Consider the following 14,937-nt stretch of genomic DNA (forward strand, 5'->3'; position numbering starts at 1 on the left):
TAAAACTAACCAAAGCCTGTTTATTTTCGTCTCACCAAGTTTTCCAAAACTGAACTGAAGAGAGACTCTCTTTTTCATGTATTTTTCCTTCACTGAATACCTTCAGACCGCAGTGTCCGTTGGGCCACCTGACCGGATTCCCTAACGAGACTGTCACCTGTTTCCTACACTGCCTTGCTGAGCTCTTGAAGCTTCAGCTGTCACCACAAACTGAGCGAATATTATGTGTCAGCCACATTATGCTCACAATTACCCTGGATGTAACAACTTTATGTGATTCCCAATTATACAGATAAAAAGGGGAGACGTAGAGATTAAGTCCTTTGACTCTGCTTAAATCAACAGTGAGTGGCAGACTTGTGGTTTGAACTAAGGTCTTCATGAACCCAGAGTTCATGGTCCAAAGCACTCCATTTCCCTGTTAGAAGCATCAAAGCTAAAGGCTACACTTTCATCTTTCACTAAGGAGCCCCCACATCCCAGTTAATTTCTTCAGAGCATGCCAGTTGCCAAAAATCCTACCTGTCTGACTTCCTGAAGAAGCCAAAAGTGTGTTTCAAATCCAAAAGGAAAGACCAACAGCTTCTCTTCTTTGGTGGCGTGTTTATAAACAGACACAAGACAGGAAATAGGTACCGTCCACCTCTGCCCCAGGATGTCTGCGGACAGAACAAAGAGCAGGGTCCCGTGCCCGGCCAGCTCGCAGAGCCTGTAACGTGATTGCTGCCTGACGGCGTGAAATGGATTCAAGGCCCAGGTCCATCTGGTTTGTGTATCGTGAACGAGCTGTTAAAGTGTCAGGACTTAACTTTTCTGGATTCAAGGAAGTCTCTTGAGGTTTTATTGAGCAGTTAAGATGGGTGTGAACCTCACTGGTGGGACCCACTTCTCCCATATGATCTAAGAGACATGCACAGTTCACAGGATGGAGAAACACAAGCTTAGAAATATGACGGTGGACTCCCCAAAAATTAAGGTGCTGGGGACTTGGAATCCAGGCTCCACTGATTATGCACCATCACCACCATGCAGTCTCTCTCGAAGCTTCTGTACCTCCTCTGGGACATGGAGAAAATTACCTCGCCCAACTCACAGAGCTGCTTGGATGTGACAGATTACGAAAGTCATAAAGGCGTGTAGTAATGGGAAGGGATAGTCAGTAGCTTCTTCTCATTTCCTCTCTTGGACGGAGCCAGAAAGACCTCCAGGGACCTCGTCTCTTGTTTCTGTTCCTCCTCTCTCCTGGTCAGAACTAGGCTGTATTTCTACGCATACTCCTAAAAGATTCAGACTTGCAGCTGCTCTGGGTTCTGTGGTATTGGCTGCTTCTGGAGGTCCACCAGCCTTGGAAAGAAGATAAGAACATGATCTCAGGCAGAGGAAGGGGCAATGGGAGGTGTAGCAGTTTTAAAATATGTTTGCAAATTCCTTCACATGCCTCTCATCAAAAGATGGAGTTTAATTTCCCTCTTCTTGAACATGGGTTGGACTTAGTGTCTTGCTTCTAATGAATAGAATGTGGCGGAGGTGACGTTCTGTGACTTTTGAGGTTAGCCTAGGAAGGCGCTACAGCGTCCATCTGGCTCTCCTGCTTAGAGCGTCCACCCTTGGACCTCTGGGACCTGAAGCATCTCTCTGTCTCCCCTCCATCACATCTTGGTTCTCCTGCCCTCTTGTAAAATGACCTCATTGGACTATAAGTGGGGGAGACAAAGGTCAAATAATGATTCCTTGAAAAGATAATTATAGACATGATAGCTGCTGACATAGATATCTACTCTTTCTGTTGTTCAATATCTTTCTCTTCTTCAGTCCAAAGCACCCCCACTTTCTTTGAGGAGCTTGTCTTTCTCCATACCATGCGGTTCTGCTAGGCCTACTGATTATATGTGGCATCCTTACATCTGTTGTCCCAAGAATAGACATGTGACTCAGGCTGGCCAATCATAGCTGTTCATCCCTCTGGCTGCAGTGATTGGCTATGGAATGGGCACATGACCCAAACAGAGCCCCTGGAGTTTCTTCCTGGAAATTTATATGGGCAAAAGGAAATGGAAAGGATGTGAGAATGGATGGTGCTGTATATCTCACACATACTTTCCTTAGCTCCAGCCACATGAAGAAGAACCATTTTTCAGGAGAGAAAATAAAAAAGGTCAACCTAGAAGAAGGCAGTACAACCAAGATTTGAGCAGGGAGAGAGAGAGAGATACTTCAAGTTCCAGAGGATTCTGAGTAGCCCCATCTCTGGGCCTTAGCTGTCACGTGAGCTAATAAAGCATCTTTTTTGAATGGCCTGGTTTGACCTGGGTTTCTGTTACTTGCAAAATAAAAGAGTTCTGACCCAAGCAAGTATTTTGCAGGAACCACACATAGAGCTACAAGAGCGTATAAGAGGAAGACCTGATAACAGCCACACAGGTGGAGAAGACTCCTTGGTGGAAGTGAGTCCCGGGTGAAATGAGAAAGATGAGAAGGAGCTGACAAGACTAAGGATAGGGTCAGGTGTTGAGAAGAGTGTTTTCCAGGTAGAGAGTGTGACACCTGTTATGGGCCTGAGTCAGGAGAGAGTGAGGCTCATTCAAGGAAGTAGAATAAGGGGAGTGTTGCTGGAAGGGAGAGAGCAGAGCACTGGTGGCTTTCAGTATTGTAGGACTTTACAGCCTGAATTAGGAAACAACCTCAAGTTCAATAACCAACATGCTGTTTGTAAACATTCATCTATCACATGCTGCCCAGAAATATCTCTTTAATCCTGTCTCTCCAGTATCTCCTGCATCCAGCCATGTCCTCCAGCCTCTTCTTTCCAACCCGTTCTCTCTTCTCCCCTTTTCAAGTCATTCTTGGTACCTCACCTCCCCTTTCTGGTCTACCTGCAGAAGCTAAAAGCCCTTTGATTTATTCTGCAGCTCGAGGGTTCTTAAACTTGAACATGTACCAGAATCGAATCCCCTGGAGAGCCTGTGAAAACACAGATGGCTGGGCCCCAGCCCCAGAGACCTTACTTCAGCAGGTCTGGGATTGGGCCTGAGAAGTTGCATTTCTAACAAGTTCCCAGATGATGCTGATGCTGCTGGTCCCAGGACCACAGTTTGGGAACCACTGATGCGGAGTCTCTTCCGCCATCCATCCCTCACATTATAGCCTCCCCCTTTTCCACCAAAAGGATCATTCCAGCCCATCACAAATGCACGAGGCATCCCTTTTGTTTATTGATTTGTAAAATGCTGATAATGACGGTACCTCACTGATAGGATCGATTTACATAAAGTGGCTTGAAAAGCAATCAACATTATTTAGGTGTCAGTTATGATTGTTTGGGCATTTTGTATTTTCCAAAGATGGTCACGACAGTACCGCCCATCCTATGTGGCTGTCTTAAAATGTGACCTCGATGCTCTTCCCATTGAATACTCGGACTACATCTCCTTGAACTTGGGGGGACATTTCGATTGCTTTGACTGGTAGTGTAGAAGAAATGAAGCTATGTGACCTCCAAGTCTACTTCATAAAAATGCCACATGCTTCCTCTTTGTTCTCCTGGATGGCTCACTCATGGAGCTTGGCCGCCATGCTGTGAGGAAGCCCAAACCAGCCCACGTGGAGACACCTCAGGTTGATATTCTGGCCAACAGTCCAGTTGTGGTCCCAGCCAACAGCCAGCATCAGCTGCCAGACATGGGAGTGAAGACAGCTCACGATGATTCCAGCCCTTAGCCGCTGAGTCACCCCCAGCTGTCAGGGCTTCCGGATGAGGCCCCAGATGTCATAGGCAGAGACAAGCTGTTCCCACTCTGCCCTGTCCAAACTACTGACCCATAGAATGAGTGAGAATGAATAAATGATAGTTTTATGTGATTTGTTATACATCAGTAGCAACTGGAACACTTATCATTAATTTTTATTAATTGCCATAATGCTTTACATATCCCAAGAGACAAATAGTCAGGTGACATCACTCCCCAAGAAAGCAGAAAGAGCTATAGTTAATTTTTTATTTTAAGAGATCTTTACCACTTTTGTTCCATTCTATTTTGTTCCCTTAAGTCATACCTAAGTCTCTGGCCCTAGGATCCTAAGGTATGAAAGAACAATAATACTTGACCACAGGAAAGAAAGGACCCTTTGGAGACCAGAGTTAGGAGGATGCTTTGTAAAGTGGGGTTAGGGCAGGTGGATTTGTCTGCCCAACTTAGCTGTCTTTACTGCAACAGGAAGCTGCTGTCCTCGGCAGAGGACACACAGGTGGCAGTTCAGGGCCAGATTGCTCGGCTTGCAGTGTCATTTTGCTCCTAACTCTCTATGTGGCCTTGGACTAAGTTCTTACCTTTCTATTTCTCATCTGTATAATGGGATAATAATAGCTCTACCTCATAGCATTATCGTGAGCTCTAAATGTTAATACATGCAAAGCACTGAGGACTGAATCTGGCTCACAAAAAGAGCTCCGAGTTTGCTATTTATTGTTATTGTTGTTGTTGTTGTTGTTATTATTATTATTATTATTAGGAAGGGCTCCACTTTGCTAGCCTGTTCTGTCTTCTTCCTACTGCTCTGTCCAGATGCCTGCACAGAAATGGCCCTTGTCCTGCTCATTACAGTAAGACCCTGCCTGGGTCTAACTCATCCCCACTCCTCTGGATTCCGGGACTTCCTACACAGGAGCTCAGCCCCGGACGGTGACAGTGACCCATGGAGAATGCATCACGCCTGTCAGCATCCTGTTGCGTCAGTGGCCAGGGAGGCAATGTCCTGCTGGGAGAGAGAACTTTCCGTAAAGATGGATGGCCCTTCAGTCCTTGACAGCACTCCAGCTGAGAGAGATCAGGGACCTGCTGAGGGTGGGAAGGGGCAGTGTGTATTAAATGGCCACCGGGCCCCGTGGGGGAGGACAGGGGCAGTGGGCTGAGTTTCCTCTGTTTCACCAACACCCAGCCTTGCAGACTGAGAAGCCTTCTCTCATCAACGAGGTAACTGCTCAGCTGCCCAAGCGTTTTTTTTTTGCATGCTGGTGAAACCCAAGCGTCATAAGCATGCATTTTGGGGTCAAGTGGCTCGAGAAGGAGTCCTTGCTTTGCCATTACCTCGATCGCTAAACCTGGATCTATTGCTTCACTTCCTTTAGGTCTCAGTTTCTTTACCCACAGAATGGTAATAATAACACACGCTTCATGAAATTATTCTTCTAATTCTAAGAGATATACAAGGGAGCCTCGAGAGAGGGCTGCAGAGCGAGACTGCCAACTGTGTTTTGTAAAAGGCCGGATAGGACATATTTGGAGCTTTATGGTCTCTGTTGTAGCTACTCAACTCCACCGCTACAGCAGGAAAGTAGTCATAGACAATATGTAAATGAAGGGGCGTGTTCCAATAAAACTTTATTTGCAAAAGCAGGCATCAGTGGGATTTGGCCCACAGGCTGCAGTTTGAGAACCCTGGTCTAGAGTACAGTCTTCCAGAGCAGATGCTCTGAATCTTGGCTTGCCTGGGTTTAAATCCCAGCTCTGTCACTTACTAGCTGTGGGAACTTTCTTCGGCTAATGGCAGTAGTAAGAATTTCTGCATTTATAGGCAAAGCAGTTGCAATGGTATCTTGCAAATATTAATCACGATATATAGGTGATCAGTCTTACTTTTGTTATTACAAAGATGAGTAACACATGACTCTACCCTTAGGGATAAACAAGTCTGGGGATGGAGGGAATAAAGCAGCCAGCGGACCGTGAGAAGACTTGAGGCCAAGCCTTAAGGGGGTACTGTGGAGAAAACGGCTTATTGTTCTCTCTGGATTGCTGGCAAGTTCACATTTAGAGAAGATCACATTTGAGTTGGGTCTTGAAGCATGAATAGGAGTTTACCAGGTAGCAAATAGAAAAGAAGAATACCAAGAATACCAAGAGGGTTAAACAGAATAGACAGATCCACAGGACATTCTAAGTTGAGAGAATGACTGGAAATCTAGGGTGTCAAGTTATGCCAAGCTTTTGATACCCTGAGAGAGATTCAATACCCTGTCATAGCTTCCTGATATTGTGTAAGATCAGACCTCTTCCCTTTTCTCCAAACTCTTTCCACTTCATGAAACTTTCATTTTATATCCTGATTGATTTTCCTAAAACGGTGATTCATTCTTATCTTTCTAAGGTGAGGTTCCCCAGAAGCAGACCCTGAGATGAAGTTTGAGTTCAGGTGATTTATCCAGGAAGTACTCCCAGGTGAGTGGGAAAAGCAGGGCAAAGGAGAGGAAGAAGCCAAGCCAGAGTGTGAAGTCCAGCTAGAGTGTGAAGTCTAGCCCGAGACAGCCTCGTCCTTGTGCCCTGGGGACGCTCTGCAGTGGGAGGTGCACCTCAGAGTTGCATCCCAGCTGACGGAGGACTTTCATCGTCTTGTCCCAGCTAATCCTGGATTGGCCGAGGACTCTGCCTGAGGGACAAAGCTCCCAGAGGAGTCCTGCTCTCGCTTCTGTGTAGACATAGGGGTTCCAAAGACAAGAGGGTCAGTCTGGCTAAGAGGGTCAAAAGTGCAGTCCTTAGAAACGGACGTGCACGGAAGCTTGGAGAAAGGCATCCATAACCCACAGACCAGGTTGGAGAGGCCCCGAGCACAGTGCTGGCCGTGTTCACTGCTCCGCCTTTGATAGGCGAGAGCCCGATGTTCTCTCATGTTTGGCATGACGCCACTCTGTGATAACATAACACTCCAAACCTTCCAAATGAAAATCACATTATCACATTCCCCTAGTTCAAATCCACCAAGGTTTTCAGAACAAAATCAAAAGCCCTTAGGTGAGCACTCAAGCCCAGCTACAAATTGGCCCCCACCCAGCATCCTATCTTCCGTGATGCTTCTCCGAATCTTCTACTTGATTCTTTGTTACCCAAAATACCATGTACAATGAGCCCCGCTACACCCCAGTTCCCAGAATGATGCTCTCCCTCTCCTGTCTAATGTCCCGCGATGCACTGGTCTTGATTCTGACTTCCAAACTAATCTCTAGCTATGAGGACTTTCCTCCCCCGCCTCCAGTCTTCAGTAACCCGGTAGGCTCAATAACTGCGTTTTGAGTGAGTTAATGAGAGCATGACTTTTGAAATGTTCTCCTGAAGCTAGGGAAGAAAAGAGGACTGAGAAGCACCTCACAGCACCCACTACTGTTTTATCCACACCCGATAACGTCATCCCCATTTGTAAGTAAAGATACCGAAGCACAGGGAAGCATTATAAATGCCCCAAGATCTCTCAGCAAGCAGCAGTGCTAGAGTTCAAATCCAAGACTCCGTATCAACTGTGTTCTTGTTACACTCAGAAGTCACTATCCATCCATGGACATGGATGAAAATTCAGAGATAGATCATAGGAACTCTTGATACCGAGTGCTTTGAGCATGTAATTCTGCACTCAGGCACCTCCACATACCTGCTAGTGTTTTCCCCATAAGAGTTTCTTCTGCAAGTCTATCATCTGACATTCTTCTATCTGGTTAAAAAAAGAAAAAAAGAAAAAACAAAAAAAAGCAGGTGAAACTTAATAGTTAAGAGAGGTGGCCTGAAGCCTGGACAACCTGGATTCGAATCCCAGCTCTGCTTTTTGTTTTTAGCTGTGACTTTGGTTGCTTAGCTTCTTCGAGCATCTTCTTTTTCAATTCTAAAAACATGTTAACAATGTCACAGATCGTTGGGAGGATTGTATGAGATGATATCTTAAAGGGCTTACTCAACAAATGATCGAGATGATGAGCTAAGGATGACCTCAGTGATAGTGATGTTGATGGTGATGATGATGGTGATGATGATGATGATGATGGCGATGATGATGATGGCAATGATGATGTTGATGGTGATGATGATGGTGGTAACGTATAGTAGTGATGCTGATGATGATGATGATGATGGCAATGATGATGTTGATGGTGATGATGTTGATGGTGATGATGATGGTGGTAACGATAGTAGTGATGTTGATGATGATGACGGTGATGGTGATAATAATGATGGTGATATGTGCCAACACAGAAAGAAGACACCTTGCGCTTAACAAAATTTATCCTCGGTCATCAACTGTCATTGATGAAGACCTATGTCGATGCATCATTTTTGGCACAGCCATCCCCGATAGGACATGGGTGGAACTTCACTGGGTGACCTAACCCAGCTAGAGGTTGGGGACCTCACATAAGCAGAGCAGCCTGGGAATGAGAGGACCTGGTTCTTTGTTTTGTACAATCAGCACAGAGTCCTGAGTGTCTCCGGACAAGTGAAGTCCTGCCCCCTTGTCTGAGCCTCTACTTTCTTCTTCTTAAGCTGAATAAGTTGGACAAGATAGAAAGGAACTCAGAGTCAAAGAATCCTACATCTGATATCTGTTAGTGTAGGGTCTCACTGCGGAGACCATGACTATTTTTGCTAGTTCATCACCCTTTCCATAACTTTCAATCTTTTATATTTTGCCTTTTATCCTTTACGTGCCCAGGACACAGAAGGAGGCTATTATATGTGTTTTCCAAAATAAATAATAATAGCTAATGATGCATTAGGACTTACTTTAAGAGCTTCTGTCACAGGTCAGATTCCTGAGGAAGCAGACTCTGAGATGGAGATCAGCAAGCAAGACGTTCACAAGGAGGCTTTCTGAATCAGTGACAGGAAGGATGCAGGAGCGAGCTGGGACAAGGTCAGGTTCGCACAGTCTGAACAAAGACCTCAGTCAACCCTACAGAGAACCTTGAAGCCAGGATAATTCTTCAGATCTTCTCCCACTGTGGTGAGAGGCACAGCTGCTTTGGGAAGGTGGGGCACCCTTGGATGGTATTGCTCTTTTTACAACCGAGGCACCCCCAAGAGATTGACGGCTGAGATCTAGCAGATGGCGACACTCTTAACAGCTGAGGGGACAGGTCTTTCATTCCTGAAGGGGGAGCTGGGCAGCACATCGCATCATTCAGCACAGATATCGTTATTTCTATTAAAAAATATAAATTTCTCAAGATCTGATAATCGGTAAGGAAAAGCGCTGGGATTTAAACCCAAGTCTGTTGGACTCCAAATCAACTTTATTCTTGCTACACTCAGAACTTACCAGAGGACACGCTTGAGAAGGCATATGTGCCCACTCTATTGGGCCATGGGGCAGCAAGGGAGGTAGCTCAGAGAGCCACGGATGGGAGAGGAAACACGAAGAAACACATCAGACCAGAGGAGACATTTTAGTGAATAACAGTTGTCTCTGCCATTAAAATAATTAGCCGGTTAGCAAAGATTATTCCCCCGAGGAGTGATAATGCTTTCAGTTAGTTCTTTCTCAGGAAGAGCCACCCTTCATTCCATTCAAAGAGCAAATTCAGAGTGGTTAAGAACATTAGCTCTGGAGGCCAAAACACTTGGCTAGGATGCTCCGTGTCTCCCTTTTCTAGCTGTGTGACGATGGGCAGGTTACTTACCCTCTCTGAGCTTCCATCTCTTCATCAGTTAAAGGAGAATAATAACAGTATCTAACTATGGATGTTGTTGGGACTAACAGATAAAATCTTTGAAGTATCTGGCACATAGAGATGCTACATAAAGTTTAAAAAAAAAAAAACAGCCCATATATCACAAATATTACATCCAAATGCAGAAACAAGAGATGGTGGGGAATGTGCATATTATACATATCTCCTCTGCTTACTGTGACATCAGACTTTACTTACACAACACAAAGATGAAATTATTAAGAATTTTAAGGCAGCAGCACGAACACATTAAGCCAAGTGTAACTTGACTGCCTCACGTTCACCCCCCAGTTTACGGGGGGTGAACGTGAGGCAGAGGGAGATGACAGGACCTGCAGGTACCGAGCGTTCACACCAGGATTTGAACCCGGGTCTCTTTGGTTCCAACCTCTGGGCAGCCCCCCCCTCAATTTCACTTGAGCATAGATACTTCCAGACCCACACAGACCTGTGCACACGTATACACGTCCAGTCCTCACGTCCCCTGCAGCCTGTCTAACCTAGCTTTGAACTTTTCAAAGACGGTAAGCTCGGACACCAACATTCGGTCGGTTCCACAAATAAAATGGAAGCCCATGGATACGTCTGTGATTGACATAACGTATCGGCTGGTTTCACTGTTAATTAATGCAGAGAGGAATCATTAAATCAGATCAAATTCATTTTAAAAATGTTCAGCTCTGCTCTCCTCTCCTCCCCATTGTGAGGGCTGTATGGAGGGCTGCGGGGGAGGGGAAAGGGAACAGATACCGCGATTTAATTTTTCAAGTAACACTGTTCAAATAAAAATACATTTGTTCGAATGAGATTGCCCTGAAACAGCGTTTGCATTGATGGCTCTGAGAGTAATTCTATTAAGCCAGAGCATATTTTTCATCGGGAGGCAGGAAAAGAGAGTGAGTGAGGGAGGGAGGGAGGGAGGAAGGAAGGGGAAGAGGGGCTGAAAGCCGAATGTATCCTTATGGAGCTGCAAAAATTGGATATTTTAACCCATTTTAACTCGGGTTTCTCCGCTGAAGTTGGTAATCATTCTCTCTCCTGCTGTGGGGTTCAGAGGGTTCGCCTTATCTCAGAAATGACCGCGCTCTGAGGCTCAGCTAGGTGGGCTGATGACCACGCTCTGAGGCTCAGCTAGGCGGGCTGCCGCGCTGGGCACACGCTCTCAGTACGTGCTGCGCCAGGCAGGTTGGGGGCCGCAGCAGCCGTGGGAATGTATGTAGCCATTGCTCCCGGAGAGAATGGCAGTGTGAGAAAGCACTTGGCGTGTGTGTCCATGCATGAATACACACACATGCACACACGTATACATACCCACTGCACACATGCACATACATACACACCTGCATGTATGCTGTACATGTGCACGCAATTACATGTGTAGATGCGCATACAGTGAACATACATCTATTCATGTATATATTGCTTTTGGATGAGACTATAGGTATATATGCACCCATATGCCCACACATATGCAGCATACACACATACGACATGCACACACATATACAGATACACACAACATGCATATACACAAATGTATATACACACACATAATAATTTTTGAATGAGACTACATGCATATGCATATATAACACATAGTCATACATATATATATATAATATGTAAACATGTTTAGATGAGACTATCTGTACACACACACACACACACACACATACAACATCTTCACATGTACACTCGTCAGAGTCTGAACCAGGCATTGAACCTGAAAAATAAATTCAACTGTCATTCGTGGAAGGTTCGCCACATACAGGACACTGTGCCAAGTGCCGCACAAACCCGAGCTCATCTGATCCCCATACCAACCTGTAAGGTATGGAAATGTGAGATCTTATTACCTCCACTATGCAGATAGGGAAGCTGAGGCTCACAGAGAGGAAGCGATTTTCCCAGAGCTACGATTAGTAAGCGGTAGAGCAGGGGTGGAACCTAGAACTCAGGTCTTTCATGTACTTTCTGTTTCTGAATCAGCCGACAAACCCCGAGGAAGTCTTTGTTGAGATAGCGATTCGCCCAGTTTCTCAGCTTTCCCATCTGTTCAGTGGAAGGAGGGACCCCTGCCCCATCTCTAAACGAGGAAGCCGAGGGGGATCAGTTAGGGACCTGGGATAATCTCATGTACCACCCTCCCGCCTCTGCACGGAGCAGTGCCCTTTCTCTGTGCTCCATATTAATTTCCTAGGGCTGTGCTAACAAATTGCCACAAACTCAGTGGCTTAAAACAACAAAAATTTATTCTCCTACAGTTCTGCAGGGCACGAGTCTGATATTACAGCATCAGAGGGACCACACTCCCTCTGAAGGCTCTGAGGAGAATCCTTCCAGCTCCTGGAGGCTCCAGGTGGTCTTTGACTTGTGGCCACATCGCTCCAACCTCTGCCCTCGTTTTCACATGGCCTTCTTCCTTCTGTGTCACCTTCCCATCTCTTCTCCTCTAAGGACACTAGTTATCCGATCTAGGGTCGACTCGAATAACCTAGGATGCTCTCATCATGAGAACCTTCACTTAATTGCATCTGCAAGGGCCTTTCTAAATAAGTTCACATTCACAGGTCCTGGTTGGATGTATCTTTCAAGGGGCTACCACTTAAACCAATTATATTTACAGAGAACGTTTTATTCTCTTTTGATTTCCAATCTTCCTTTCCCCATCATGCTTATCACCTTCTAACAGATATGTTTTATCTATTTATTTTTCTTATTGAATGTTCATTGCTCTCTGATAAAATATAAGCTCCTGGAGGACAAAGAAGTTCGTTTCGCTCACTGATGTGTCTCAAGATCATGGAACAGTGCCGGCACACAGACCTTTAATAAATGCCAGTTGACCTCTATTATTATTTTCTCTTTATGCATCTGTCTCCTTGACTACATCATGAGGAGGGCAAAGCCAAGGTCTTTTTCTTCTTCCTCATTGTACCTCTCAGATCTACCCGTTGTTCGACATGCAGGAAGCGTCCGATTAAAATGTGTTAAATAATTACAATACTCATCACTGTCTTTATGGAGATTCAACTATGTACCAGACTTTATTCTAAGCACTTTGCATGTGGTAACTAATTTAATCATCACAACAGCACTATGTGAGAGGTATCATCAATAAGCCTATTTTACAGATGAAGAAACCGAGGTTCAGAGAGGCTAAGTAACCTGATCCATAGAGAAGGCCATAAATGTAGATCCTGGATGAGTCGCTATAATATTGTTTGAGCACCTCCACAAATTTTAATTTCTACTCTTGAAAAAAGTCTCTGAGATGAGATAAATAAAATAGGACGTCCACACCTGTCTCTTTGGTGGACCATCTGGATCATATGCAACACTCGCTCTCATGTATACCATTATCATTTTTTCCAGTCTGCCACTAAGGACTTTTGTCCAGTCACCCACTGAATGCAGCAAGGTGTGATTTAGGTCCCTACGACAGGGCCGTAGTGGCACCGTGACATCCAGAGTACGAATTGGAGGCTCTTGATGCCATAAGTGACTTTTGAAGTCTGTAGCCTCTTTGAGATATTATCAAAAAATGGTGCTGATGGGGGATCATACAGAATTATGGAAAAGACTAGTCTTTGTAGATGAAAGAGAAACTGGACCCCATTGATAACTCACCAGTAGAAGTCTCCAAGACTATGTTGGAAATCTCTTTATCAGATGGCTTGGAGACAGCTGCTCGATGTCACGTCTGTTAAGCAGGTAAGGAGAGGTTTCAAAACAACAGACACCAAAGAGAAGAAAGGAAAATACTCAGTCTTCATGAAGCCCCTACTGTGCGTCAGCCCTGAGGAGAGCATAGTAATCGTTTAATATCATTCAATCTGGTGATTTTTGCCCTAACTGCACATAAGAACCATCCAAAGTTATTTTTAAAAGATACGGGATGCCCAAAACCCAGCCCCAGGTTCTAAATCAATTGGCTTTGGCTGAGCTTAGACAAAAGTGTGTTATAGAAGCACCTCAGGTGATTCTAATCAGAAGCCAGAATTAAGGATCCACTGGTTTGATCTTTGCAATAAGATTAACGTTATTAATGTCTAACGTTGGCATTATTCACATTTGCATTTGCGAGATGATGAAACCGAGGCTCAGAATGGCTTAAAAACTAAGCCAAGGCCACACACGGCTAGCACATGTGCTGGGATTCATGCCCAGGGGTGCCTACTGCCAAGGTGGCCAGAGTGAGCTGGGCCCCCGGACACCTTCAGTCTCACTCACGATGACCCTCAGTCACGTAGACCTGGTAATGATCGATCAAAACAAGTGGCCTCTATCAAAACACTCCTCCCCAGAAGAACAAGCTCTGCGGACTCTACCTTGTGCAACTCCGTGTGGAGTCCTAAAGATTAAAATGGTGATGGAGGTGGAGTCTGGAATTTGTCCTTGTCTCTTTTCCGATGAGAGGGCTCACTGGGACCTTTTTAAATATCATCTTAAACTGTACCCCACGGGCAAAGGGAGCACAAGTTCCTACCAGGGGTCTCAAGCCTCTCAAGGAAGAAAGAGGCCACCGAGGCCTCTTGGCTCTTTATTGCTTTAATTAGCTGTTTGGTGACCTAACGGTCTCTTTGATACACATCCAACGTCGGCCTGTGAAATATGGGGAATGTCAGCCTATCGAACGAGGGTCAGCCAGACTGTCAATACCGTTGTCCATCAGGCTGATCCAGGCTGGGGGCTGACCTGCAGTGAAATGCTTGAGCCATCTGGCCCCTCCCCTTGGCAAAAGTGTTGGTGGCGTGTGGGGCACAGCTGGTGGCTGGAGGAAAGGTGACAGTGTCGAGGCCATTGGGCGGCCGACTTCAAACCAGAGGCCCAGGAGAGCAAACAGGAGGGAGAAAACAGAGAAAGCACAGTCCAAGTTAAACAAACGACAGCAAAGCCAGAGGAAGACAAAAAAATCAACGTCGGGACAAGAGGAGGATCCTGGGGACACCCAGTGGGTGGTAAGGCCTAGGGTTAACCCTGTCTGGACTGTTGGCTTCTGGGAGCACAGAAAATTTCCCTGAGTCATTACCAGGGCATGTAACACACATGGAGAAACAAAAACCGTAAGGTTCGTGACAACTGAAATATCAGTGTGCACTAATAGTATGACATGGCTAAAAAAAAAAAAAATCAAAGTCATCCATGGATGCATTAATAGAGGTATACTGACTGCAGTAAAGGAGACAATTCCTTCGTTTCCCAAGTATTCATTGAGCATCTACTATGCGCCATGGATTATTAGAGTTGCTGAAGGTATTACAGTAAACCGAACAGACACAAATCCTTGCATTAGCTTTCAAGGTAATGGGGACAGATATTAAAAAAATAATGATTAAATGTTATTGTACGTTAACATGCGTGATAAAGATACGCAGAAGGAAGGAAGGACCTGGGAAGCAGTTTGCCGCTTTAAATGGGATTATAAGAGATGTCTGTGAGAAGGCGAC

The 14,937-nt window shown here is 45.3% G+C and overlaps 1 long non-coding RNA gene across 2 annotated transcripts; it reads right to left on the bottom strand.

The window, feature by feature from the left end:
• Window positions 1-1,258: 1,258 nt before the first annotated feature.
• Window positions 1,259-13,199, bottom strand: LOC120606699 (uncharacterized). 2 transcript variants are annotated; one of them, XR_005653951.1, is made up of 4 exons: window positions 13,118-13,199; window positions 8,541-8,660; window positions 7,417-7,476; window positions 1,259-1,344 (listed from the first exon to the last, which is right to left on the bottom strand). It is a non-coding gene; the product is annotated as an uncharacterized LOC120606699 (long non-coding RNA). The 2 variants fall into 2 exon arrangements; XR_005653950.1 differs by lacking the exon at window positions 1,259-1,344 and adding an exon at window positions 4,629-4,755.
• Window positions 13,200-14,937: the final 1,738 nt, after the last annotated feature.

This window comes from Pteropus medius, unplaced genomic scaffold, assembly GCF_902729225.1.
Source record: "Pteropus medius unplaced genomic scaffold, Ma_sr-lr_union100, whole genome shotgun sequence".
Classification (NCBI taxonomy): Eukaryota; Metazoa; Chordata; class Mammalia; order Chiroptera; family Pteropodidae; genus Pteropus; species Pteropus medius.